This window comes from Microcaecilia unicolor, chromosome 7 (genome assembly GCF_901765095.1).
Source record: "Microcaecilia unicolor chromosome 7, aMicUni1.1, whole genome shotgun sequence".
Taxonomy (NCBI): Eukaryota; Metazoa; Chordata; class Amphibia; order Gymnophiona; family Siphonopidae; genus Microcaecilia; species Microcaecilia unicolor.
This window is the reverse complement of record NC_044037.1, coordinates 285901150-285926368: the sequence shown is the minus strand read 5'-3', so window position 1 is coordinate 285926368 and position 25219 is coordinate 285901150. Positions and strand designations below refer to the sequence as shown.

Below are 25219 nucleotides of genomic sequence, written 5' to 3'. Positions count from 1 at the left end.
GTGTATCAGAGAGAGTGTGTGCCCCCACCCCCCTCTCGCAGGGTCCCCCTCCCCACCCCCACCTCTCTGGTCTCAGGACCCCCTCCAGCCATCGATGTCCAGCGACCCTCCTCTCTCCCTGCCCCCCCTGCAGCCACCCATGTCCAGCGACCCCCCCCCCCCCGGCCTATCAAACCCCCTCGCCACCCCCAGCTGCCACTGGTAACGCTGTCCGGCCACTGCTGCTTCTCCTGTTGAGCAGCAGCGGCCGCTACAAAAAAAAAAAAAAAAAGCAATAAATGTTTTTAAACCTGAAACGCGGCACCGTAGACAGCCATCAGGCATTGGCTGTCGGATCTGCAGCTGCTCCTCCTCTCGCCTCTCACATCGCTGCGCTCCTCCGGGGTCTTACTCCAGGGGCAGTGACGTGGAGGCGAGAGGAGGAGCGGCTGCAGAACCAACAGCCAATGCCTGATGGCTGTCTACGGTGCCGCGTTTCAGGTTTAAAAACATTTGTGGCTTTTTTTTCTTTTTGTAGCGACCGCTGCTGCTCAACAGAAGCAGCAGCAGTGGCTGGACAGCGTTACCAGTGGCAGCTGCAGGTGGCGAGGGGGTTGATGTGCTTGGGAGGGGGGGTGTTTGATGTGCCAGGGGTGGGGGCTTGGATGATGCGCGGAGGGGGTGTTTGAGCAGCGCACTCACAGCTGATTCCCAGGCATGGGGAGGAGTAGGGAAACACGCGAAGCAAGTTGCTCCGCGTGTTTCCCTACTCCTCCCCCTGCCTGGGAATCAGGTGTGAGTGAAGTCAGCCTGGCTACGGAGCCTAGCTCAGCAACCCCAGGAGCCACAGACACAGGCAGCTACTTTAGAACGTCGGAGGTGAGAATTATTATATAGGATAATATTTCTAAATTTCTAACTTAAAAAAAAAAAAAAAAAAAAAGAGAAGAATTGTAACGGCTCCAAAGAGAGCTGTAGTCCATGCTCAACCAAGGACTGTTTCTTTGATAGCTTGGCAAACCCCCCCCCCCCTCCTTTACAAAGCCACGCTAGCAGCTGCTGGTGCGGTAATGCCAACACAGCTCATTCAAAGTGAATGGGTTGTGTCGGCACTGCTGTGCAGCTTTGTAAAAGGAGGGGGGTGGGTTAAGAAGGTTAAAATAGCACAGGAAAAAAAAGAAATCAGGGAAGCTGCACAAATGCAGACAAAGGCTCAGGGTGTTTTAGCCCTAAGAAGGAAGGGCTGATATAGCTGTAAGCCTTGAAAATAAGCTGTAGGAAACTATTCGACCAAAAAATAATAATAAAAATAAAATAGAAACTAAGGGGTCCTTTTACTAAAGGCACACTAAATGATAAGATAACCATTATATTCCTATGGGTGTCTTATTTAGTGCGCCTTAGTAAAAGGACCCCTGAATGTTCTTTGTGAAGACCTTTCTTTTTCAAAAATATTTCTTTTGAAAGGTTACAGCATTTCACTTATACAGAACAGTCAAGTTATCTAGTTCCTGAAGGGAACTTTTCAGTCAGACCTGGTTTGGAATTTATTTCCCAAAGCTGTTTGGTATTTGTAGTCTCTGATTTTACCTATTGAAATCAGTGCTGCGAGTCATATAATGCATCAAGAGGCAGTTGTCAGAAATCCAGAACCAGATAAAATGATAACGTAGCAGAAATTTTACAAGATAAGATTCAATTATCCAAGACAAAAAACGGGTGAGGTTTTGCTATTGATCCTATTTTTAAATGTATACCATCAAGTTCCCCAAACAGCACAAAACAGGTGCACTGTGCTGACAATTTCAGAATGCAAGAAAAACAGTGCAGAAAAATCAATTTGTTGCATACAGATAATGTGGGGTTATAGATCAGAGTGATGATGCTGAAGTAACTTATCCCAAAGAGGGAGCAGCTTAAAAAGAGGGAAGAACTGAAGACCTAGATAAAGCTGACATTTTCTCTGACTTAATAAACCTCATTGTGAAGTCATTCATATCTCTTACCATGTTCCCTGCCTACCAATTTGAACACTTTAGTGCCAAAACTGTCAATATATACAAACAAAGGTCAAACAAGTTAGTGCATTTGTATCACCTCTAAGACCAGTAAAAAAAAAAAAAAAGGTCTAGGTTTCAAAAGCACTGCTCCCTTCATCAGGTCAAAGCTATCAATACAATCCTATCCTATATAATAAAAAGCACCCTCAAAATTCTGAAGCTGACTCCGTGGCTTCAGTGAAGGGTTTGAAGCTTCTGAAATTCAGGCTCCATCTCTGTAAGCTCCGCCCTCGAGTACTTCCGGGTTCATCACAAGCAGAAGTAACCAACCACACGAGGTTTCTCGGCTTCAGAATGTTGGAGGTGCATTCTATTAAATAGGATTGGTCAGTTCCTTGAAACACAGCCAGAGCTCAGCATCCTGCACAGTAACGCTCAGACACCAGAGAGAGAGAGGGGGGGGGGGCATGACACCAGAGAGAGGGAAGGAGGGGGGCATCTCTGTCACACACACACTCTCTCTCACAGTCAGTCACACTGTCTCTCACACACTCTATGTCTCACACTATCACATTCACTCTCTATGTGTCACAAAGTCACTCACACACTCTCTTGGTCTCATACACTCAGTCTCACAGAGAGTCTGTGTCACACACACACTCTCTCTCTCGCACACATTGTATCTGTGTGAAACACACTATCACACACTGTCTCACATACGCACTTGCACACACTCTCATTCTCACACACACACTCTCTCTCTCACAGACACACTTGCACCCAGACTCACTCTCTCTCTCACACACACACTCGCACATTCACTCTCTCTCACACACAGTCACTCTCACATACGCTCTCTCAAACACACACACTCCGAGGAAAACCTTGCTAGCGCCCATTTCATTTGTGTCAGAAATGGGCCTTTTTTTTACTAGTAATTAATAAACCTGTTATTGCTGCATATAATAAAGAATACGCTACAGTGAAAGCCTTGAGGGGTGAAACTCAAAACCACTACTGAAATGCTTAACATACTTTTCTATGACCACTAAGTATGCTGTAAACACTTTGCCATTCTTAATCATTCACTGGCCAAGTCTCTTGTAATAACCTAGGGCAGGCTTTCAGTTGAAATTAGTGCTTTTTTTAAAATATTCCAATCTGTGTTACTGTATTAGAACAATGCATAATGAACAAGAACAAACAAGAAAACCAAATTCTTGCATAACATACCCCAAAGAACACCCCCACACATACCTTCCACAAAGTATCAGTCAATGTAGAACTGTGGGGCAGCACAATGCTTGGACTCTCATAGCCCTGTCCACCAGCTGAATAGAAATCCTGCCATGATTTTAGTGTTTATATGGCATTCAAAAATCAAAGCACTTTCCAGACACTTAAATATAATAATAAAAATTTGTGAATCCTGTATTCCACCTACTGCTCTGGCCTCCTTTTATAGCCTAGGATAAGGCTTCTGTCTGAGTGGGGTTGGAGGGAGCGCTAGACCACCAGGGGGTGCTGGAGGTCCACCGGACCTCTAGCCCTCTCTATCCGGGGGGGGGGGGGGGGGTTGGAGGTCCACTGGACCTCCAGCCCCTTGTATCTGGGGTGGGATGGGGGCCTGCAAGCATGCAGATGCATGCTAGACAGGGCTCCCCATTCCTCTGCAAACCCTAATGCCAGCTCTGAGCTGGCATAGCGTTTGCCGCAGCAGCACCCTTGTTTAGCATGCTGCCTGCTGAGCATTGAGAAGGAACAGTTAATGCCCTGTTTAGAATGCTTTTGCTTGCTACTTGAAGTCAGAACCGGCTCTGATCAGGGGATGGGAGCAAACGCCAGCGTTAGTATGGCGCTAACAGTCTCTAACACCCACATTTCTTCTGAATTAAATAAGATAAGGCACTGCAAAAGAGATACACTCACTGAAAGGAGAACACAAAACGTGTCCTCCCTGCTCTGCGGAAAAAACAAGACTGAGGGACCTGCGCTCATGGGGCAGGCAGAAAGACACAGTACATGTGCAGTGGGACACTACTAGAAAGTTCTTAGTCTCGCTAGTCAAGAGTCCGACCCAGGCTCCATCGGATGACATCACCAATCTATGAGAATATGAAGGCCTACTTGTCCTCGGAAAAGTTTGTTTACATGCATATTTATATGCTCTACACATGCCACAACACCTGGGAAAATACAGGCCATCAAAACATGCTGCATAATTTTCTGCTAGTTGTATTCTAGCAAAGGTGCTTTACATACATTCCTGCTGCCTAAAACTAGGTGGTTCCTTACAGAATGTGTGCTGAATTGTGCACCCATAATCATTTTGAAAAAGTTGGCTCCCAGGTGCACAAGGACAGAGAATGAGAAAACAGCCTTGGTAAAATAGGCCCTAAAGAACTGCAGCAGACCTCAGAGGAAACATCCCATCCCATCCTTCCTCAAAAGCAGCAAGGGTGGGAAATAAGGAGTGGCAATGGAAGTCCTACTTGCTGGCTCTAAGTCAAAGAAAATTTGTCAAGCCCCGTGCTAGGATGTGTAAGGTCCTGATAGGCAGTTCTCACCCCAGCCAGCAAGGGCTGCTGTGGAGCTCTTGGACTAGCTGTTAGTCCTCCAAGCTCTGTGGTCCACACTTCCTGCTAGCAGTCATCTTGTTTCCTGTCTAGGAGATATATATTTCCAGCCTCCAGCTTGCAAGAGTGTGGTTTCTTCCTTCAGATAGCCACTTTGTTGACAGTTCATCAAACCAAATCTAGTTTTCTTACACTCTTTCTTGTATGAAATTGCCTTGTTCAGGTTCCTGAATTCCTACCTATTCAGCTCAGATTCCCCTCTAAAGTTCTACTGTCCGTTTCAGTTTGTTGGTGCCAGCACCTGTTGTCAATCAGCTTCAGTTTCATTAGACTTCTTTGACAGCTAATTTAAAGTGCAGGTCTTTGGCACATTTCTAAGTGTTCTCAGCATCTGACAAATATGTCTGAGGTGAGTGACCCCCAGTTTGACAATCTTATCAGCAGCCTCTTCCAGCGATTACATTATATTTAAGAGAGAGTGGTCAGTCCCTCTAGTTTTATAAGCAGTCTATTTGCCCTTTCAGTTTTTTTACACTATAGTTACTTTATTATGTTTTCCTTACTAGTGTTTGTTTCTTGTTTGGCCCATCATACTGGTTCATGTACTAGTCTATGCTATAATATAAAGCACTGTTTTTGTTTTGTATGTTACTTACAGGGGTTTAGAGCCTTCCTCTTATAAAAAGTGAAGGTAGGTTCCTCTGGATGGAGGTAAATTGTAGAGCTAAATGCACACAATACATACACATGTGCTGCTTTTTTCAATTAATTGTAAATTGTATTTCATCTTTTTAAACTTGCTTGGAAATACAGATTTTGATTCAACATGTTTATTTGTTGCCTCTGATGCTAACATATGCTGGGCCAAGTTAGATGTCTTGTAATTGGAAAATGTCTTCTTTTAAATTTTAATTAATTGCCTTATTTTGCAGCCAGACTCCACAGTGCATTGGGTCAGGTGCTGCCATTATTCAAGATAGCACCACAAAGGCCAGAATAAGTGAATATCTTTCCTGCCTCCCAGCTGTTGAAGGTACGTGAGGAAGGGGTCCTGGAAGGAGTTGGTCTTGAGCTCTCAGTCAATTTTTTTGAGGGGGGGAAGGGTCTGCAAAGGGCTATGGGACACCAGAGAAATTGTTTGGTCGAGAGTTTCAGGGAAGGTATTTGAAATGTCAGGGGATGGTCCGAGTCCTACTGGGCCACCAGGGCATTTTGGGGGGTAGGAATAGGGGTCTGAAGTCAGGGAGTCCATCCCCCCTCTGGTCAGTGCTTGAGCCAAACTCTGCTCACACACTGAAAGGAAGGTAAACATTTTATTCACTAAGCACCAAATGTCTGCATATTATAGCGATGTGTACTTTTTCTTCTGACTTATCACACTTTTTAATGAAGCTAAATTTTTAGCTCAGACATTAGAATGCTGTGCATTGGAGCTTAGTGCAACATTCTCTGCCTGGGCAATAATTCCAAATAGAGAGGAAAAACACCATATACAGGACTCCGCTTTAATCCCCACATTTATTAACCAACCATGCTTTGTAATAACTAGTATCTAAAACACCAATTACACAATGTTATATATCAGTTGAAATCAAACATTAAAACTGGCTGCATTGCAGGGGCGAAACTACACCAATTGGTGCCAGTCTTTTTAGTTACGCTGCCTTCATGCTTGTCTTGTTTCCGCTTGGGACTCAGAGAACCTGCTTGCTACTGACATACCTCTCCTGCATCTGTAGCCCTGCGACTGCTGCTGATATTGCATGCAGGCATCTCTAGCCTGCCCTGCTCACATGGCCTGCACAGCTCTGGTCTCCTCTGCCATAACCTTACTGCACCAGACGAAGTGTGTGTGAGGCTTGTGCTCCTAGCACCCGGACTCAGAAACATGCAGCAAAGTTGGGGAGTTGAGTGCCCAGATTTCTCCAGCACTGTTCATCAGACCCCACTCCCACAATGGGCACTGCAAGGAGCCAGCTTGAGCCACCAGCACTCTGTATCATTTGCAGTACCTTCCGGGGGGGCAGCAGACTTCTAGGATGGGTTTCTGGGTGAGGGTGGCCCTACAGTGCCCAGGGGGGGAGGAGGGAAATTGGGAAATGGCAGGGCTGATGCTAGCTACAGCAGAAGGGAAAAGACATCAAAAGGTATTTACCTGTTTTATGACTATAGCTTAATCAGACATTTACATCTATTATAAAGCAAAGCTCGAAGGATACTATGATGTGTTGAAATGTTTGCCATTATAGTAAGCTTACGCCCGGTCAAGTTTAAGATATAGGATAAGGTAACTATATTTTAAAATGTCGGCACTTCCATAAAGTAAGTGTGGGGTCTGTTGATGCAGGATGGTTATTGGGCAGATTATTTACTTATCCGTCATCAAGTGCACTCTATGGCATTATTTAGTAGTATTCCAAGTAACACTACTCATACCTATATACATAGTGCCTAACCAAAATGTCAGGTCTGGCTATGCCATTGCTGTATTGCAATGATGCTTTAATATACTAATCCCAATACAGGTAATATTCTACTCAGTGCGCACTTAGATTTGGAGAAGGCAAAACACAGAACATGACAGTAGGTAAGAACCACTTACTCTGTTCATTCCTGCTGCACTGCAGAACAAATCTGAATGCCAGCCAAAATGTTTTGGCTCTAGTTTGGGTTTTTGTCATGTGTACATCCCCCCACACACACTTACTTGTTTTGGTTTTCTTTTCTATCTTGTTTTTTCTTTCCCTTCATCTCTCCAGCTACAATCACCCTGCAATCCCTCTTCTGTTTGGCACACGTCTGTACCTCATGCCCCATCGTATCCTGTTTTCTGATCTTTCTGTATCCCTACACTTTTTTTTTAATCTAAATCTTAGTTGCCAAGCTCTTGACCAGTTCACATAGTAGAAATGAATAGTGATTTAAGAAGATTTGAGCAGTGACAACTTTGTTGCATATATCTGTATCCTCTGCAAAAAAAAAAAAAAAAATTAATCAATCTTTCTGCAATAGACCTGTGAAAACAGGAAGTTGCTTCAGAAGGTGGGACCAGGCAGAGGGAAGGCCCAGGAGCAGGCTTCTGGGGAACCTGTTGGTGGCTGCTGGCTCCATAAGGTAAATACCATGATAGGGGGGGAGAAGAAGCCAAAGGGCCAGACCGCAAGAGAGAGAGAGAGAAAAGAAATGTCAAATGAGTAGGAGGCCCTGGCAAGTGATTTAAAAGAAGACAGGGAAATATAAACCAGAGTCTGGGACCCTAATGATTTGAAAAAATAACGTGGCCAGACAATGAAAAGTTGAAAAAATAATTTTATAATTAGATGTCGTCCTATTTGAAATGTGTATCCTGACATGGCTGGGGTCCAGGGCTGAAATATGGGAGCAGAACACCAAAGCCCAGGCCGTGCCTTCTTCAGTTCCAGCAGGCCTAGGCCTCTCGCTAGCCAGGGGGCAGCTATCCTACTTGCACTTCCCTAACACCATCCCTGGTATGTGTGATCTTTATAATTTTGTACAGTATAGGAAGAAATGCATCTTTCTATTTCTTGGTGTGGCTTCTTGGAATTTTGGTTTATGTATATCATTTTTGGTCAGCTATTATGTATTTAGCATTTGTGTTCTGTGTGTGTGACCAAGGTATTCTGTTAGCATTAATTTTCTATGTAGTATTCTGTAGTAATTTAGCTTGTTCAGTAATCTTGATTATGGAGGGGCGAGAGAGCTTTTGTTTATGTTCTGTATTGTTTGTGATTTTATAAATTTCTTTTTCTACTTTACTACTACTACTACTTATAATTTCTGCAGCGCTGTACACTTGAACATGAAGAGACAGTCCCTGCTCGACAGAGCTTACAATCTAATTAGGACAGACAAACAGAACAAACAAGAGATAAGGGAATATTAAAGTGAGGATGATAAAATAAGGGTTCTGAACAAGTGAATAAGGGTTAGCAGTTAAAAGCAGCATCAAAAAGGTGGGCTTTTAGCTTAGATTTGAAGACAGCCAGAGATGGAGCTTGACGTACCGGCTCAGGAAGTCTAGTCCAGGCATACGATGCAGCAAGATAAAAGGAAGGGAGTCTGGAGTTACGGAACAAACAATGATTTAAATATAAAATCCTAACTGTTCGAGCTTGACCGGATGGGATCAGACAGAGCCTACAGGGACAAACTTTGTCCCCATGTCACTCTCTAGGTATGAATGCTCTCTTTCTATACTTCAGTATAACAATAGGGGATAAAAGTTCCCCAAAGAAGGTGAATTAAAATCTTTTTATGTATAAGCAGGAGGTTAACAGAACAGCTTCCAAATTAAGCCAAAAGGTATGCACAACAGCATGGTACCTGAAAGACATCCTGTAGTGCAGAGAGCTACACTGGCTGTTTTGTTTGAAACATTTAATTAAAGAATATACATCACAAAATTTGAAAGGCATCATTCCTACACTATTAAACCACCATAAATATGACACACATATACACAAGTCCCCAAAATCTACAGAAATTTTTATGACAAAGAAAGAAAATGCAACCTTATACGGAGTGAGGAGTGGCCTAGTGGTTAGGGTGGTGGACTTTGGTCCTGGGGAACTGAGGAACTGAGTTCGATTCCCGGCACAGGCAGCTCCTTGTGACTCTGGGCAAGTCACTTAACCCTCCATTGCCTGCCGCATTGAGCCTGCTATGAGTGGGAAAAAGCGCGGGGTACAAATGTAACAAAAATAAAATAGATACTATTGGAGATTCTACATGGAATGTTGCTACTATTGGAGATTCTACATGGAATGTTGCTATTCCACTAGCAACATTCCATGTAGAAGGCTGCGCAGGCTTCTGTTTCTGTGAGTCCGACGTCCTGCACGTAGGTGCAGGACGTCAGACTCACAGAAGCAGAAGCCTGCGCGACCACATTGGTGATCTGCAAGGGCCGACTTCTACATGGAATGTTGGAATAGCAACATTCCATGTAGAATCTCAAATAGTAGCAACAGTGGAGGAGGAGTGGCCTAGTGGTTAGGGTGGTGGACTTTGGTCCTGGGGAACTGAGTTCGATTCCCGGCACAGGCAGCTCCTTGTGACTCTGGGCAAGTCACTTAACCCTCCATTGCCTGCCGCATTGAGCCTGCCATGAGTGGGAAAAAGCGCGGGGTACAAATGTAATAAAAAATATAAGGTTACTAAAAGAAACTCAGTATAAATCTTCAATAAATAACATTCAGCCAGATGTTCCAGGAGATAAAAGATCCTGTGAGGCTGCCTCATCAACAACTTGATTAGCAGCTTCCATTTCTTGCACACCAGCTCTATAAACTTCAATAATACTGTTCTGTGCTATAAACTCCCCCCCACCCCATGGAGAACTTACAAAGCTGGAACAAACCAGGTAAGGTTACTGCTACAGTTGATTAGGAACTTCTTGGGAGTACAGTGGTAACCCCCTTCCCTCTCACAGCTTTCCCAGAATATACCCCCCTTTCTGCAATGACTTTAGCAGAGAAGAATCTCCATAAATTGTTCTAGAGATTTAAAAGTTATCAAAGAGCGGAAGCCTCGAGAAGAATGACTCCCAATAGGAGACTAAAGGCCCAAAATAGGGTCTCAATGTTCCTTCACTGGAGGAAACAAAACTAATAGCCACCTGTCTATTCCCAATAGTGATGAGTCAATCAGGGCTGGAGTGGGATGGGTGTGCGGACAAGGGCTGAGCCTTCAGAGATACTTTGTTTTCCGTTCCTCTTAACCATTATAGTAGTATTGTTTTATTAATAATCAACCCACAAACACCCAATGGGGCTCCCTAAGGGGAATGGTCCTTTGGCTGCACACCTTGCCCCCCCCCCCCCCCATAAATCAACTGTATCACTCAGAATAGGAGAGCCCATACTCATCAGTACTTCCTTTTAAAGCAAGAGCATAACAAAGGTAAAATTCTGTCTTACCTGATAATTGTATTTCTTTTAGTCATAGCAGATGAATCCAGAAACTGATGACTTATGCCCATCTACCAGCAAGTAGAGATAGAGTACAGAACTTAACTCATCCATATAGGATGGTAACGCTCCTGCAGCCCAATGATCAAAGGTAAATGTGAGTGCTAGAGGCCACTAGTGCCTGTGTTTACCTTCGCACACATGATCATCGGGCAAACAGCACCAACAGCGCTCTGATCGTAGGGGCGGAATAGTGCCTTAACCCTATGCCAGCTCAGAGCTGGTGTTACGGTTAAGGCTCTGTTCCTGCCCCGTCAGGCAGCCTGGGCTGCCACCATGTCCTGGGGGTCCACTGGACCCCCCAGACCCCCACCATTGCTTCGACCCTAGTGAACTAGTGCCCCCTTGTCCTGGTGGTCTACCAGCCCCCTCCCCCTGTACCTCCATGATGCAGAAGGGAGTAGCACACACCCTCCTCGTCAAGCGCCCTGCGCATCCCTACCATATAAGGGAGAAACTCCCCAAGTGAGATCTGGAGGAACCGGAAGCTGAAACAGCAAGTCTACCATAGAAACATTGTAGATGGCAGCAGATAAAGACCTCTGTATGGTCAATCCAGTCTGCCTAACAAGACAAAATCACTACATATGTCTGCCCAGCACGGTCCTTGTTCTAAAGTTTCTGAAGTTAACGTCGAAGCACCTGAAAAGCACCACTCCAGCCCATCCGAATCTATTCTGCCATGATCAGGGCACAGACCTTAGAGGTCTGCTCAGCACTGGCCTTGTTCGCCATCTTCTGAAGCTGTCCAGCCACGACCTGAGCATGGACGCAGAGGTTTGACCAGTACTGGCTTTTCTTCTCAATTACCAGTGTTGCTTCTGAATCTCTGCTAAGCTTCTTTAGATCTATTCCTTCTAAACAGGATTCCTTTGTTTATCCCACACATTTTTGAATTGTTACCGTTTTCATCTCCACCACCTCCCTCAGGAGGGCATTCCAGGTATCTACCATCCTCTAAGTGAAAAAAAAAATACTTCCTGACATTTTTCCTGAGCCTGCCCCCTTTCAACCTCAATTCATGTCCTCTAGTTCTTGCACCTTCCTGTCTCTGGAAAAGGTTTGTTTGTGGATTAATACCTTTCAGATATTTGAACATCTGTATCATTATCACCCCTGTTTCTCGTTTCCTCCAGAATATACATGTTCAGGTCAGTAGGTCTCTCCTCGTACGTTTTGCAATGCAAATCCCAGTTTCTTTGAACTGCTTCAAGTCTTTTTACTTCTTTAATAAGCTACAAGCTCCAAAACTGAACACAATACTTCAAGGGGGCCTCACCAATGACTTGTAGAGGGGCATCACCATCTTCTTTCTACTACTGGTTATACCCCTCTCTATGCAGCCTAGTATCCTTCTGACCACAGCCTTGTTTCATAACCTTCAGATTCTCAGACATCATCACCCGAAGGTTCCTCTCCTGAGCCGAGCTTACCAATCTCTCCCCTCATATCTGGTACATTCTCTTTTGGATTTCTGCACTTCTTGGCATTCAGTGTTAAACTGCCAGACCCTCGACCATTCTTCTAACATTTGGAGATCCCTTCTTATGGTTTCTACTCCCTCAAGGGTATCCACTCTATTGGCTATCTTCATGTCATCCACAAAAAGGCAAACTTTTCCCTCTCTACGATTCCATGATATGTCTGTGCATATTTATTTCATTGACAATAACATCACTCTGTATTTGTTTTCCACTGGAGGTGGCCATCACCTCATGGTACTATGTAAGCCACATTGAGCCTGCAAATAGGTGAGAAAATGTGGGGTACAAATGTAACAAACAGAATTTGTACAAGTACCGATCCCTGAGGCACTCCACTACTTGCCTTCCTTTCCTTTGAGTGGATTCCATTTACACCACCCTCTGCTGCCTGTCAGTCAACCAGTTTCCTATCCAGTTCACCTCTTTGGGTCCTAAGTTCAGTCCTCTCAGCTTATTTATGAGTCTTCTGTGAGGGACCATTATCAAAGGCTTTGCTGAAATCGAAGTAGATTACATCTAGCATATGTCCTTCTTCCAGTTCTTTGGTCACCCAGTCAAAGAAGTCAATAAATCGTTTGGCAGGATTTTCCTTGATATTGGCGTACCACTGCCGCCTGGGCCAGTCTGGTGCAATTACCAACCAACTACTGAACTTGTCCAAGAGGAGAGTAAGATTTCTAATACTGATGTTGTAATCCATCTGGGGACAAATGACCTGGCCAACAATAGCAAGCGTTCCAGATGCTTTGGAAGGGACTGAAGTCTTTGGTTCAGACTGCAACTTTTTATGAAGTCATTCCTACATGTCGGGATGGAAAGGAAAGACTATGTAAAACAGAGGAATTCAATAAGTGGCTCGAATCTTGGTATAAAGAAGGCGGCTTTAAATACATAGCAGAATTTGTGAGAAGAAAAAGGATCCTTAGGGACAAATTCAGACAGTATGTTTCTAGTCATTTAAAGTAGAAGGTGGTGGTCACAAAAGGAAACATGGGAATTCAGAAAGTCACCCCAGAAAAAAAACATGATGGTAGAGGGAAAGATCATGTAAATGTAGAAAACCATACTACTACTAACTATTGCTTATCATTGCTATAGCGCTGCTGGATGTACACAGCACTGTACACTTGCAACCATCCAAACTCACTTAGCACATGGAAAGCAATGAGCACAAATGCTTGCAGTTAAGTAAAAAGGTTCAAGATTTGCAAGCCCTGATGTTTGAGGAAAACTTGGATATCGTTGCTTTTGCAAAGACATAGTTCAATGATTCCCATGAATAAGATACAAGCATTCAGGGCTATAATATTTTTAGGAAGGACAGGGAAAGCCGAAGAGGTGGAGGAGAGGCACAGTATGTGAAAAACAATATTAGACGCCAACACACACAGAAGGTGTTCTCTCCACGAAAGAACAATGAAGCAAGGAAAACAGTGGATACAAAAAAGTCCTCTCTCAAGTGGTGTCTTCTGAAACAAGTTCTTTATTGCAAAACAATTAAAACAAAATGGCCGTCGAGAATTGAAGTCTCGGCGGCCATTTTGAATCTCGCCGAGACCGTCAGGCTGAATACAGAAGGATGGAGAGCAGCGCGCTGGGCAGGAAAGAGGGGGCTCTTTCCTGCCCCGACATCACTAGACCACCAGGGAAGATCGCGTGAGTAGGGAGAAGTGGTGACAGGGCCGGGGGGGAGGGCGATCCCGAACTCGGAGAGAGGGAGGGCGGGTGGGCGATCCCGAACTCGGAGGGAGGGAGGGAGGGAAATCTCTACATTCAGACTATAAGACGCACCCCCCATTTTCCTCCCAAATTTGGGGGGAAAAAAGTGCGTCTTATAGTCCGAAAAATACGGTATATGGATTGTCCTGGAAAGAGAAGATAGAACCTGTATCCACATGGGTGTTATCTACATACCTCCAAGCACAAATGAAGAAGCTGGACAAGGATCTGATTAGAAGATATTCATAAGCTTGGTATGAAACAATTGTTGGGAGATTTCAACTTGCCTGATGTGGATTGGAAGTCCCGTCAGCAGAATCAGAAAGAAGTAGAGAGATGGTGGATGCATGTTTGTGTTTTTCTCAGACAAATGGTAACGGAACCCACAAGGCAAGGGTCAATACTGGATCTAGTGCTCACAAAAATGGAGGAAGTGTTTCCAATGTCCGTGTGAGTAAGTGATCATCACACAATATGGTTTGATATAAGAGCAAAAGCAGAGTGTTGACGCATAAAACACCAAAGTACTGGAGGTCAGCTGTACTGATTTTGGTAAAATGGGAGAATACCTGAAGAAGGAGCTGATGGAATGGATGGGTATAGGTAATGTGAAAGTGCAGTGGTCCAAGCTGAAAACTGCTATAAATATGGAACTTCAAATTGGTATAACTTAAACTAAATTTTTTTTTATTATTACATTTGTACCCTGCACTTTCCCACTCATGGCAGGCTCAATGCGGCTTACATGGGGCAATGGAGGGTTAAGTGACTTGCCCAGAGTCACAAGGAGCTGCCTGTGCCTGAAGTGGGAATCGAACTCAGTTCCTCAGTTGCATTCAGCTTAAGAAGTCAGATATAAAACACATAAAACACTAGGGTATATACTGAACACTACTATCTGCTTAAGTAACATACTGGGACAGCCCAAGTTCCCTCAAGCCCAGTATCCTGTTTCCAAGAGGGACCCAATCCAGGTCCCAAGTAACTCACGGGATTCCCATGCTGCTTATCCCAGATTTCCAGAAGGAAGCTCTCTGGAACAATGCAACTGCTGAGATGAGCATTAGCAGTGCACCTGAGGCTACGATAATCCCAACAAACCTTTGCACGATGTTTATTCCTCTCATAGCATGCTCTTATGCTGCTACCCTAACCTTTTGCAGCTCAAGTGACCAGAGTATTGTACTATTTTAGGACAACAGGATAAGCCAAATGGAAAGATAGGGCTTTAACTTTTTTTTTTCCAAGCACAGTATACAGTACATTACTTTGATTACTTTATTTATTTTTTGTCTATTAGATTGTAAGCTCTTTGAGCAGGGACTGTCTTTCTTCTATGTTTGTGCAGCGCTGCGTATGCCTTGTAGCGCTATAGAAATGCTAAATAGTAGTAGTAGTAGTAGTACATAAAGTATATGTATTTAATTTATTCCCTTGGCTCCAGAGCCACCATTCACGTGCTGCAAGAGTCCCTCCACTGTTTAGTTTCTAAGAAATGCTCTGAAGTTCTAACAGTTGGTCAGAAGCTTTATGGCAGGGTAGGGCGAGCCACACGTTTCTCTTGTGTTAAATAGATGTGTTCAGCTAATATGAACATTATTTTTTTACTAGTTGTATTCGTGTATTAATATTGTCTTGTAATGCTTCTTCATAATTTGTTACGTAAGCCACATTGAACCCGAGCTTTCTTGGGAAAATGTGGGGTAGAAATGTCATTTACTTCACATCCCCCTTAGAACTATTTTTATTTCCCCATCTAAAGAAACAGTAGCAGTAAAGTCTGGACAACGCGGTGGTATTTTTTAGCTTCTCTTATCTAGTCAGAGAACTGCTTGTAATCTTAAAATAATTTTTTTTCAAGGATAAATGTTTTTAAGTTACAGATAATTCATCTGGTATGAACTTTACTGACTTGCCATTTTCAGGATGCGTATTCTCTTTCTTATACTCTTCCCTCATACACCCCACTTACCTGTGTCTGGACTCATATCTAACATACACTTAGGACCAAGTGCAAAGATCGAACCTCTATTTGAACAGTTTTGCATTTACAGCATTATATTCTAGTAAATAGGAAGTTAATGCAAGCAAATATCAGAATCAGCAATAATGCTCTCTACTAAAGATTTTTACTAAATTGTTTCCCTTTTTCTTCACATTCAATTTTATTTTGATATACTACAAGGTAATTTCAAGCTGTCAGTAGTTTACAATGTAATATAATGGGGGAATACAAACAAAAACAGACAAACAAGACAAAAGGGAGAATACAACACAAAAAAATAAAATTGCAGATCAATAATAGTTAAGGGGGCAGGGGGCACTGGAGAGAACAAGGGGAGCTGTGCCGTCTGCTACAAACAAGACACCTGTATTGCGGACTATGCCAGTCACAGAAAAGCCTGAGTGGAAAAAAAATGGAACTTGAGGGAATTTTTGAAATGACTGTTCTATCTTAAGATAAAATGGAAGATTGCTACACCACTTTGGAACAATGAAGTCAAAACAGGTGTGTCTAAAGGACATCAAGAAAACAAAAAGGGAGAAGAATACTCACGTACAACAAAAACAATGGACAAAAAAAGTGAGGACAGCTCAAAAAGGATATCAGGAAGTCTTTAATACGAATAGCTTAAAAATGGCCCGACACGGCCATGTTTCGGCACCAAAGCCTGCATCATAGTAACGTAGTAGATGACGGCAGAAAAAGACCTCCACGGTCCATCAAGTCTGCCCCACAAGACAAACTCATATGTGTATACCTTACCTTGATTTGTACCTGCCTTATTCAGGGCACAGACCGTACAAGTCTGCCCAGCAGTATTTCCCACCCCCCAACCACCAGTCCCGCCTCCCATCACCGGCTCTGGCACAGACCGTATAAGTCTGCCCTCCACTATCCTCGCCTCCCAACCACCAACCCCTCTTCCCCCCACCTGCTCCGCCACCCAATTTCGGCTAAGCTTCTGAGGATCCATTCCTTCTGCACAGGATTCCTTTATGCATATCCCACGCATGTTTGAATTCCGTTACCGTTTTCATCTCCACCACCTCCCGTGGGAGGGCATTCCAGCTCAGTTGCAGACCAGACTCTGACAGAGGAGGAAGTGCTGCCAGAGGCTCTGTCGGTTCCAGGAGGGAAGGGAGCTAGGCCTGGCCCCTTCCCCAGCCCGGAGAGGGGTTCCTGGGGAGCATTCATCAGGCAATCCCCAGGCTATGAGGCCTATCAGGCCCAAACACCAGATGACCTGGAGGAGCAGCTCCCAGCCCAGCACTGCTCCGGGGAGGAGAGAGAGGAGCCCCGTGGACCGGAGGATGCCCAGAGCGAGTGCAGATGACGGCGGAACCCCTGCCATGTCACACAGGTCCCAGGAAAGTGGGTGTGCAGACAAGGAACGGGGGAGACAGCCGGGGAAGGCCACCAGGCCGCAGCCTAAGAGGCAGGCAAAAGAGGAAATGAGTCTCTTATGCTGAGTCTTGATACTACAGCATTCTGCAGCCCAGAGTTTTTTCGGTTTTTTCATTTTATGGAAGTCATTTAGCAATATCTCGGTTATGCCACAAGCCACAATCTAAAGACATCAAACCAGATTAAGGTGATGGGAAGGAGCAGTAAGAAGATGTACATAAGTATTGCCATAATGGGAAAGACCAAAGTTCCATCAAGCCCAGTATCCTGTTTCCAACAGGGGCCAGTCCAGGTCACAAATACCTGGCAAGACCCCTAAAAAGTACAAAACATTTTATACTGCTTATCCCAGAAATAGTAGATTTTCCCCCAAGTCCATTTAAAAATGGTCTATGGACTTTTCCTTTAGGAAGCAGTTCAAACCTTTTTTTTTTTTTTTTTAACTCCGCTACGCTAACCGCCTTTACCACATTCTCTGGCAACGAATTCCAGAGTTTAATTACACGCTGAGTGAAGAAAAATTCTCAGATTCGTTTTAAATTTACTACTTTTAGCTTCATCGCATGCCCCCTAGTCCTAGTATTTTTGGAAAGCGTAAACAGACGCTTCACATCTACCCGTTCAACTCCACTCATTATTTTATAGACCTCTATCAAGGGTATTGTCAAAGATCACTCCTGGTATTTTTACTATGGGCCAGATGCACTAAACCTAACAAGCCAGCAACGTGGTTTTTAAACTAGTTCTAGCCGGTTTAGCAAGCAAGTAGTAAAACGAGACATGCACAAAAGGGTTCTCAGAGTCATTTTCCTGTCACGGTAGAAGCTAACAAACGGAATGCAAAGCTATTATAATGAGCTAATTACTGTTATAATGTGCATGCAAGGCGATGCACAGCCGTTTCCGACCCTGTGCACAAAATCAGTCCCTACCTTTATCGTGGAAATTTTAACGGGAGGTCTGGACCTGTCGTTCTTCATTGTCACAAGTAGGAGAAGGGGAGAAACAAGGCAAGGAAGATGGAGTACAAAAATAAAAAGTACACCCGCAGCTATTTGCGTGTACGAAAGCCGTGCCATGCTTCTTTTTCAAATGACATTTTACTGGCAAGAAATTGGGGGGGGGGGGGACAGTACCGAAATGTAAAGCATAAAAGTAATGGTGACTTACCAAAAATGCAAGGAAGACAAGGGTCCATCAAACAGCGTCTGTGGGGAAACAGCATTCCCCATGCTAGAAGCACAACAGAGGGGTTAAACCAATTGGGCAGTGTCAGCCTGGGATGTCCTGCCCACTCACTACTGGAGGGGGTCACCAGGAAGTTCGGATCCAATCAGTGCACAGCTCTAGAGTGATGTCATCAGGGAAGCCCTGAGGGAGGAGGAGTTGGGACAGCAGCCAGCAAGTAAGAGTCCATCTTTAGGGAGATGGGCGTTCTAGGATGTCAGCCGGCCAACAGAAGGAAGCAGCAGGAACAGCTGGAGGTGGAACCAGCTGATTCCTCACAGAAAATGAGAGCCGAGAGCAGCAGAGAGGCTTTTCCCACTTTTTCCCAGCAGCGGGGAGACAGGGAGCCCCAACACAGGTTTGCTCATCTAAAAAAAAAGCGCTTTTGTGCTTGCAAAAAAAATAAAAAGGGGGGGTACATCTACTGCTTTCATGTATGAGAAACGTCTGTAGTATGCGCAGAGCAGCCACGCATAGCGATTGACTGTTCTACGCATGCTCAGCTCACCAACTGGCTTTCCCTATATCGCATGCAAATGAGCTGGGTCACAAAAGCAACAAGCAGCTCATCTGCATGCGATTCCCTCTGTGTTTCCGAATCTTTAAATTTTTACCGATTTGGAAATAATAGATATTTAATGGGACCTTTGGCAATCTGGGCCCGAGTCCTTAAGAGGAATGTCCACACTGTGGATACTAGTTGAGTGATAGAGAAAATCCTACAGGAAAGATCAGATGTGGAAGAATTCAGTTGCATGTAACCCCCCACCACCACCACACACACACACTTCATTTGGGTGAAAGGAAAAGTCACAATATCAAACGCTTTAATCTTTCACAGAAAAACAAATTATAAGAACAAATCAACTCGACATTTGCCTTACCTAGATTACTTCAACTACAGGAAATAATGGAACTGCCTTAGCTGAGCATATTCTGTGAAAGATTAAAGCGTTTGATATTCACAGACACAACAACAGCAGAGTCTATATTTCCCCAACTCGAAATAGCCTGTCAGAATCAACCACTCCAACCTACATGATCACCTAAACCTAATCTTATTCTACAGACCCCCGGGCAATTGGCAAAACTCACAAATGCACTTTATGGACTTTATATCAAACACCTGTGTTACCACCCAGAACCTCCTCATAGCTAGAGACATCTTCACCTCGAAGATAATAACTCAAGCAATGTACGCGATTGCAAAGACTTCCTTCAACTATGGGAACTCCACTGGCCAAATACACAACCCACCCATGACAAAGGACATGACAACTACAAAGAAAATACAAATACACGATCAGACAAACTAAAAGGACCTATTACAAAACCAAAATAGGACCAAACTACAAGGATACACACAAACTCTTCTCACTTGTAAACAACCTTCTAAATACTACTAAGGTCACCTCCAACAACGCAGACACCCCATCAGCAACCAACCTTGCGAACTACTTCAATGAAAAAATCATAAAACTCCGACTCATGATACCCACGAACACAACGGACTACGCAAATATCCTTGATCGTCTAGACCCAAAACCCGGAAAATGCCCAGCAGATCAATCATGGACCGACTTTAACACGCTCTCACCAAAAGAAATCTCATATTGGCTAGGAAAATACGCCAAATCACAATGCAAATTAGATATCTGCTCTAACAGTCTAATAAGATCCGCACCCAAACAATTCAAAACAGACCTCACGAACCACATAAATTACAGGCTTCAAAATGGACTCTTTCCCACGGATAAAGGAAACATCCTACTCACTCCGTTACCGAAAGATGCGAAAAAAAGCACAACGGACCTAACCAACTATCGACCAGTAGCATCTATTGCACTCATGACCAAACTCATGGAAGGCATAGTGACGAAACAACTTACTGAATACCTAGATAAACACTCAATTCTGCACGAATCCCAATCAGGATTTAGGACGAATCACAGCACCGAAACTGTACTAGTGTCCGCAATGAACTCATTCAAACAAGCAATTACGACTGGTAACAACATCCTCCTCCTGCAATTTGACATGTCCAGTGCCTTTGACATGGTTAACCATGATATACTAATATATATACTAGAATACTTCGGAATAGGAAGCACTATTCTCAAATGGGTCAAAGGATTCCTGACCACAAGATCATACCAAATAACAACGAACGAGGACAGATCGCCACCGTGGATACCTGAGTGTGGAGTCCCCAAGGGATCTCCTCTCTCACCAACATTATTCAACCTAATGATGATACCTCTAGCCAAACTAGTAGCCAATCAAAACCTCAACCCCTACATTTATGCAGATAACGTCACAATTTACATCCCATTCAAACATGAGCTAAACGAAATCACCAACGAGATCAACAAAAGCCTCCAAATAATGCACACCTGGGCAGATGCATTCCAACTAAAACTTAACACAGAAAAGGCACAATGTCTTGTACTCACCTCACAACATAATCAAACCATACTGTTCCCTTCCGATCTCACAAAACTTGAAAATTCTTGGAGTCACCATTGATCAAAACCTCACTCTTGACGCCCACATGAAAAACACGACGAAAAAGATGTTCTATACCATGTGGAAACTTAAAAGAGTAAAACCTTTCTTCCCGAGATACATCTTCCGTACCCTGGTACAGTCAATGGTAATAAGTCATCTGGACTACTGCAATGCACTATATGCCAGTTGCAAAGAACAGACAATCAAAAAACTCCAAACTGCCCAGAACACAGCCGCCAGACTCATATTTGGAAAAACTTAATATGAAAGCGCAAAACCCCTAAGAGAGAAACTTCACTGGCTCCCTCTTAAGGAACGCATTGCGTTCAAGATCTGCACGATTGGAGCGTCTGCATGAATGATTTTGTGTACAATCTACATGCTAAACCTTGTGGACCTACCTCCCAGAAACGCCACAAGATCATCCCGCAAATTTCTCAACCTGCATTACCCCAGCTGCAAAGGACTTAAATGCAAACTGATGCATGCCACCACCTTCTCTTACATGAGCACGCAGCTATGGAATGCATTACCTACAGACTTGAAAGCAATCAATGAAACAACTATCTTTCGAAAATCTCTGAAAACATTCTTCTTCAACAAGGCCTACAATGAGAACCTATAACCTCACTAAGTCACCTCACTCTCTCCTTCCTTCCTAATCGCCACACATTACTAACTGTATCTAATATGACAATGTTATCAAATCTATGTAAGCCACATTGAGCCTGCAAGTAGGTGGGGGAATGTGGGATACAAATGCAATAAATAATAAAAATATTCCAGACTACAACTGACTGCCCAAGTCTGTGGGGCAACATGGAGCAAGGTACATGAAATGCTTCCTCTCTGCTTACATCTGTATATCCTGTCCTAGTTTTCCACATCCAAAGTCAGTCCAAGTGAAAGGACCTACGTAAGTTAACTTTACAGCAGCAACACTTACAGCCTGTCCATAAAACTAAGGTGAAAGAAATAGTTTTTCTTGCAGCTATTCTACTATGTTAGTAAATACCATTTGTTTTGTGACCTATTATGAGGCCTGTACATGGTGGACTCCCAAGGGCTGATGGATTCCTCTTAACTACATAAGTAATGCCATACTGGGAAAAGACCAAGGGTCCATCGAGCCCAGCATCCTGTCCACGACAGCGGCCAATCCAGGCCAAGGGCACCTGGCAAGCTTCCCAAACGTACAAACATTCTATACATGTTATTCCTGGAATTTTGGAGTTTTCCAAGTCCGTTTAGTAGTGGTTTATGGACTTGTCCTTTAGGAAACCGTCCAACCCCTTTTTAAACTCTGCTAAGCTAACCGCCTTCACCACGTTCTCCGGCAACGAATTCCAGAGTTTAATTACACGTTGGGTGAAGAAAAGTTTTCTCCGATTTGTTTTAAATTTACTACACTGTAGTTTCATTGCATGCCCCCTAGTCCTAGTATTTTTGGAAAGCGTGAACAGACGCTTCACATCCACCTGTTCCACTCCACTCATTATTTTATATACCTCTATCATGTCTCCCCTCAGCTGTCTCTTCTCCAAGCTGTATAGCCCTAGCCTCCTTAGTCTTTCTTCATAATGAAGTCGTCCCATCCCTGCTATCATTTTAGTCGCCCTTCGCTGCACCTTTTCCAATTCTACTATATCTTTCTTGAGATGCGGCGACCAGAATTGAACACAATACTCAAGGTGCGGTCGCACCATGGAGCGATACAACGGCATTATAACATCCTCACACCTGTTTTCCATACCTTTCCTAATAATACCCAACATTCTATTTGCTTTCTTAGCTGCAGCAGCACACTGAGCAGAAGGTTTCAGTGTGTTATCGACGACGACACCCAGATTCCTTTCTTGGTCCGTAACTCCTAACGTGGAACCTTGCATGACGTAGCTAAAATTCGGGTTCTTTTTTTCCCACATGCATCACCTTGCACTTGCTCACATTAAACATCATCTGCCATTTAGCCGCCCAGTCTCCCAGTCTCATAAGGTCCTCTTGTAATTTTTCACAATCCTGTCGCGATTTAACGACTTTGAATAACTTTGTGTCATCAACAAATTTAATTACCTCGCTAGTTACTCCCATCTCTAAATCATTTATAAATATATTAAAAAGCAGCGGTCCTAGCACGGACCCCTGAGGAACCCCACTAACTACCCTTCTCCATTGTGAATACTGCCCATTTAACCCCACTCTCTGTTTCCTATCCTTCAACCAGTTTTTAATCCACAATAGTTCCATTATTGATGAAACATTTTAATTTTTAATCCTTTTGCAAAACTCACTCCTACCTACCTATCTACAATCATTTTGGTTATGCTTTCCAGCTCTCAGCATAACACACCCAGTGACTAAAGTGATAAACCTAATGAACAGTGTTGTCTTTTTTTTCACCCTTTCCCACTCACTATCTACAATAGTGGTTCCCAAACCTGTACTGTCACGTTTTCAAGATCTCCATAATGAATATTCAGGAGAACTTTTGCATGCGAATCTCTCTCATTAATATTTATTGTGGATATCTGGAAAACCTGGCTGAGCATTCCCCCAGGACAGGTTTAGGAATCACTGGTCTATAAAGATGAAGATACAGTTCTCCGCAGCCAAAGGCCCCGATGATCAGAAGCAAACACAGGCGCTAGAGGCTACTAGTGCCCGCATTACTCCTGCGCCATGATCAGAGTTGGCGAGCAAGTAGCATACAAATGTATGCTAAACAGGGCATTATATATTCCTCCCCAATGCTCAGTGGGCAGTGCGCCAAACAAGGGTTCAACTGCTGCCTCGGGGGCAGCAAACTCAGAATTAGTATTAGGATTTGCAGAGTATTGAAGAGCATAGGGATGCACTGGGCAGGGTAGGGCACCACCATTTTGTAGGCAGCATTGGAAGGAGGAGAGAGTGCTACTTCCTCTTCTGTCTCCTTGGGGTACAGGGGGCTGGAGGTATGTCAGGTAGCTTGTTTGGGTTGAGGGGGGAAGCTTCTTGGCCAGGTGTGGGATGGGGAGGTCTCCAGCCCCTATGTTGGACAGGTTCCGCCTTTTTTTTTCCGAAAAGATCCTCTCCATGGTAATACTTTGACGCATATTCAGTCCTTACACAGTTGATGCTACCAGTACAGTAATAAAATATACCCACTAATTTCCGTAGGCCTCTCATTGGAAGGCTATTTATCCATCCCTACTTTTTCTGCCTTGGCAGGGTAGCTTTGTCCTTCCTTTTTTCTGTGTGTGTACCAACAGTTATTAGTGAAAGGGATCTTTAAATAGCAGGAATACAGTGCTATACTTTTTTTTTATAAATCCAAGTTTCTACAGCGATGTGAAAACTCTTTAGCTCAGCCATGCAGTCACCAACAGAAAAGTAATAACAACGATGATATTAATCCTGATCTGTAGCCAGAGGCTTGTGTCAGCAATGCCCATCTCACACTGTCTTCACTACACCAGCAGCTGCTGCCCTCCAACTCTCTCCTCCTCACCTGAGGGAGATGCGTGCAGAACAGGAAGCGCCCAACGTACCAGGAGAAAATAAACACCTCATTAGCAGGGGGGCCCTGGAGGGAGGAGGATGAGAAGGAGCAGCAGGGCCCTGACGAAGCCGCTTTACACATTCCCAACCGGCTCTGCCAAGCGCAAGCGAACAATAACCAACCAACCTCCCTCCCTCCTCCCCACCCCAGGCGCCGCGCCCGCTCGTCCGACACCGCAGTTCCCCCCCCCCCCCCCCCCTTCTTTTACCTCCAGCGGTCGCCAGTACACAGAGGAGTGAGCGCGAGAGGCGTTAGTAGTCAATCCCGTCTGCCCCGCTCCAGACAGTACTGTATATAAATTCTCTCCAACCCGGAGGCTCTCTTCTCAGGCTGCGTGAAAGGCGCATGCGCAGTGTTCGTCTCGCCTCTCCCTCCACGCCCCCTTCGGCTTCCTGCGTCCCCACCATAGAGACGGAGGGAGCGGGACGGAAAGGCTCGTTTCTAGGGTAACCGCCAGCACGCCATCTTGCGAGGGGAAAGAGCGCGTTTTGGAGGCTGTGTGGGACACTTGTTGACGGACTAGGCTTCTTTTTATGAGCTTTTTCACACGGCGCGGCCTACTAGTGGTTACAGTGGTGGACTTTGGTCCCGCGGCAGCTCCTTGTGACTCTGGGCAAGTCACTTAGCCCTCCATTGCCCCAGGTACAAATAAGTACCTGCCTGTATATACTATGTAAACCACTTTGAATGTAGTTGCAAAAACCACATAAAGGCAGTCTATCAAGTCCCATTTCCCTTTCCCCATTGGAGATTCTAGATGGAATGTTGCTACTATTTCAGATTCTGTTG

General features: G+C 44.3%; 1 protein-coding gene across 1 annotated transcript in view; it reads right to left on the bottom strand.

The window, feature by feature from the left end:
- LOC115475139 (CLIP-associating protein 1-like) overlaps nt 1-24770 on the bottom strand; it is a 114121-nt gene extending 89351 nt beyond the window's left edge. Inside the window, exon 1 of the mRNA XM_030210879.1 lies at nt 24639-24770. The gene's annotated coding sequence lies outside the window, so the exon portion shown is untranslated. The remainder of the gene's footprint in view (nt 1-24638) is intronic.
- Nucleotides 24771-25219: the final 449 nt, after the last annotated feature.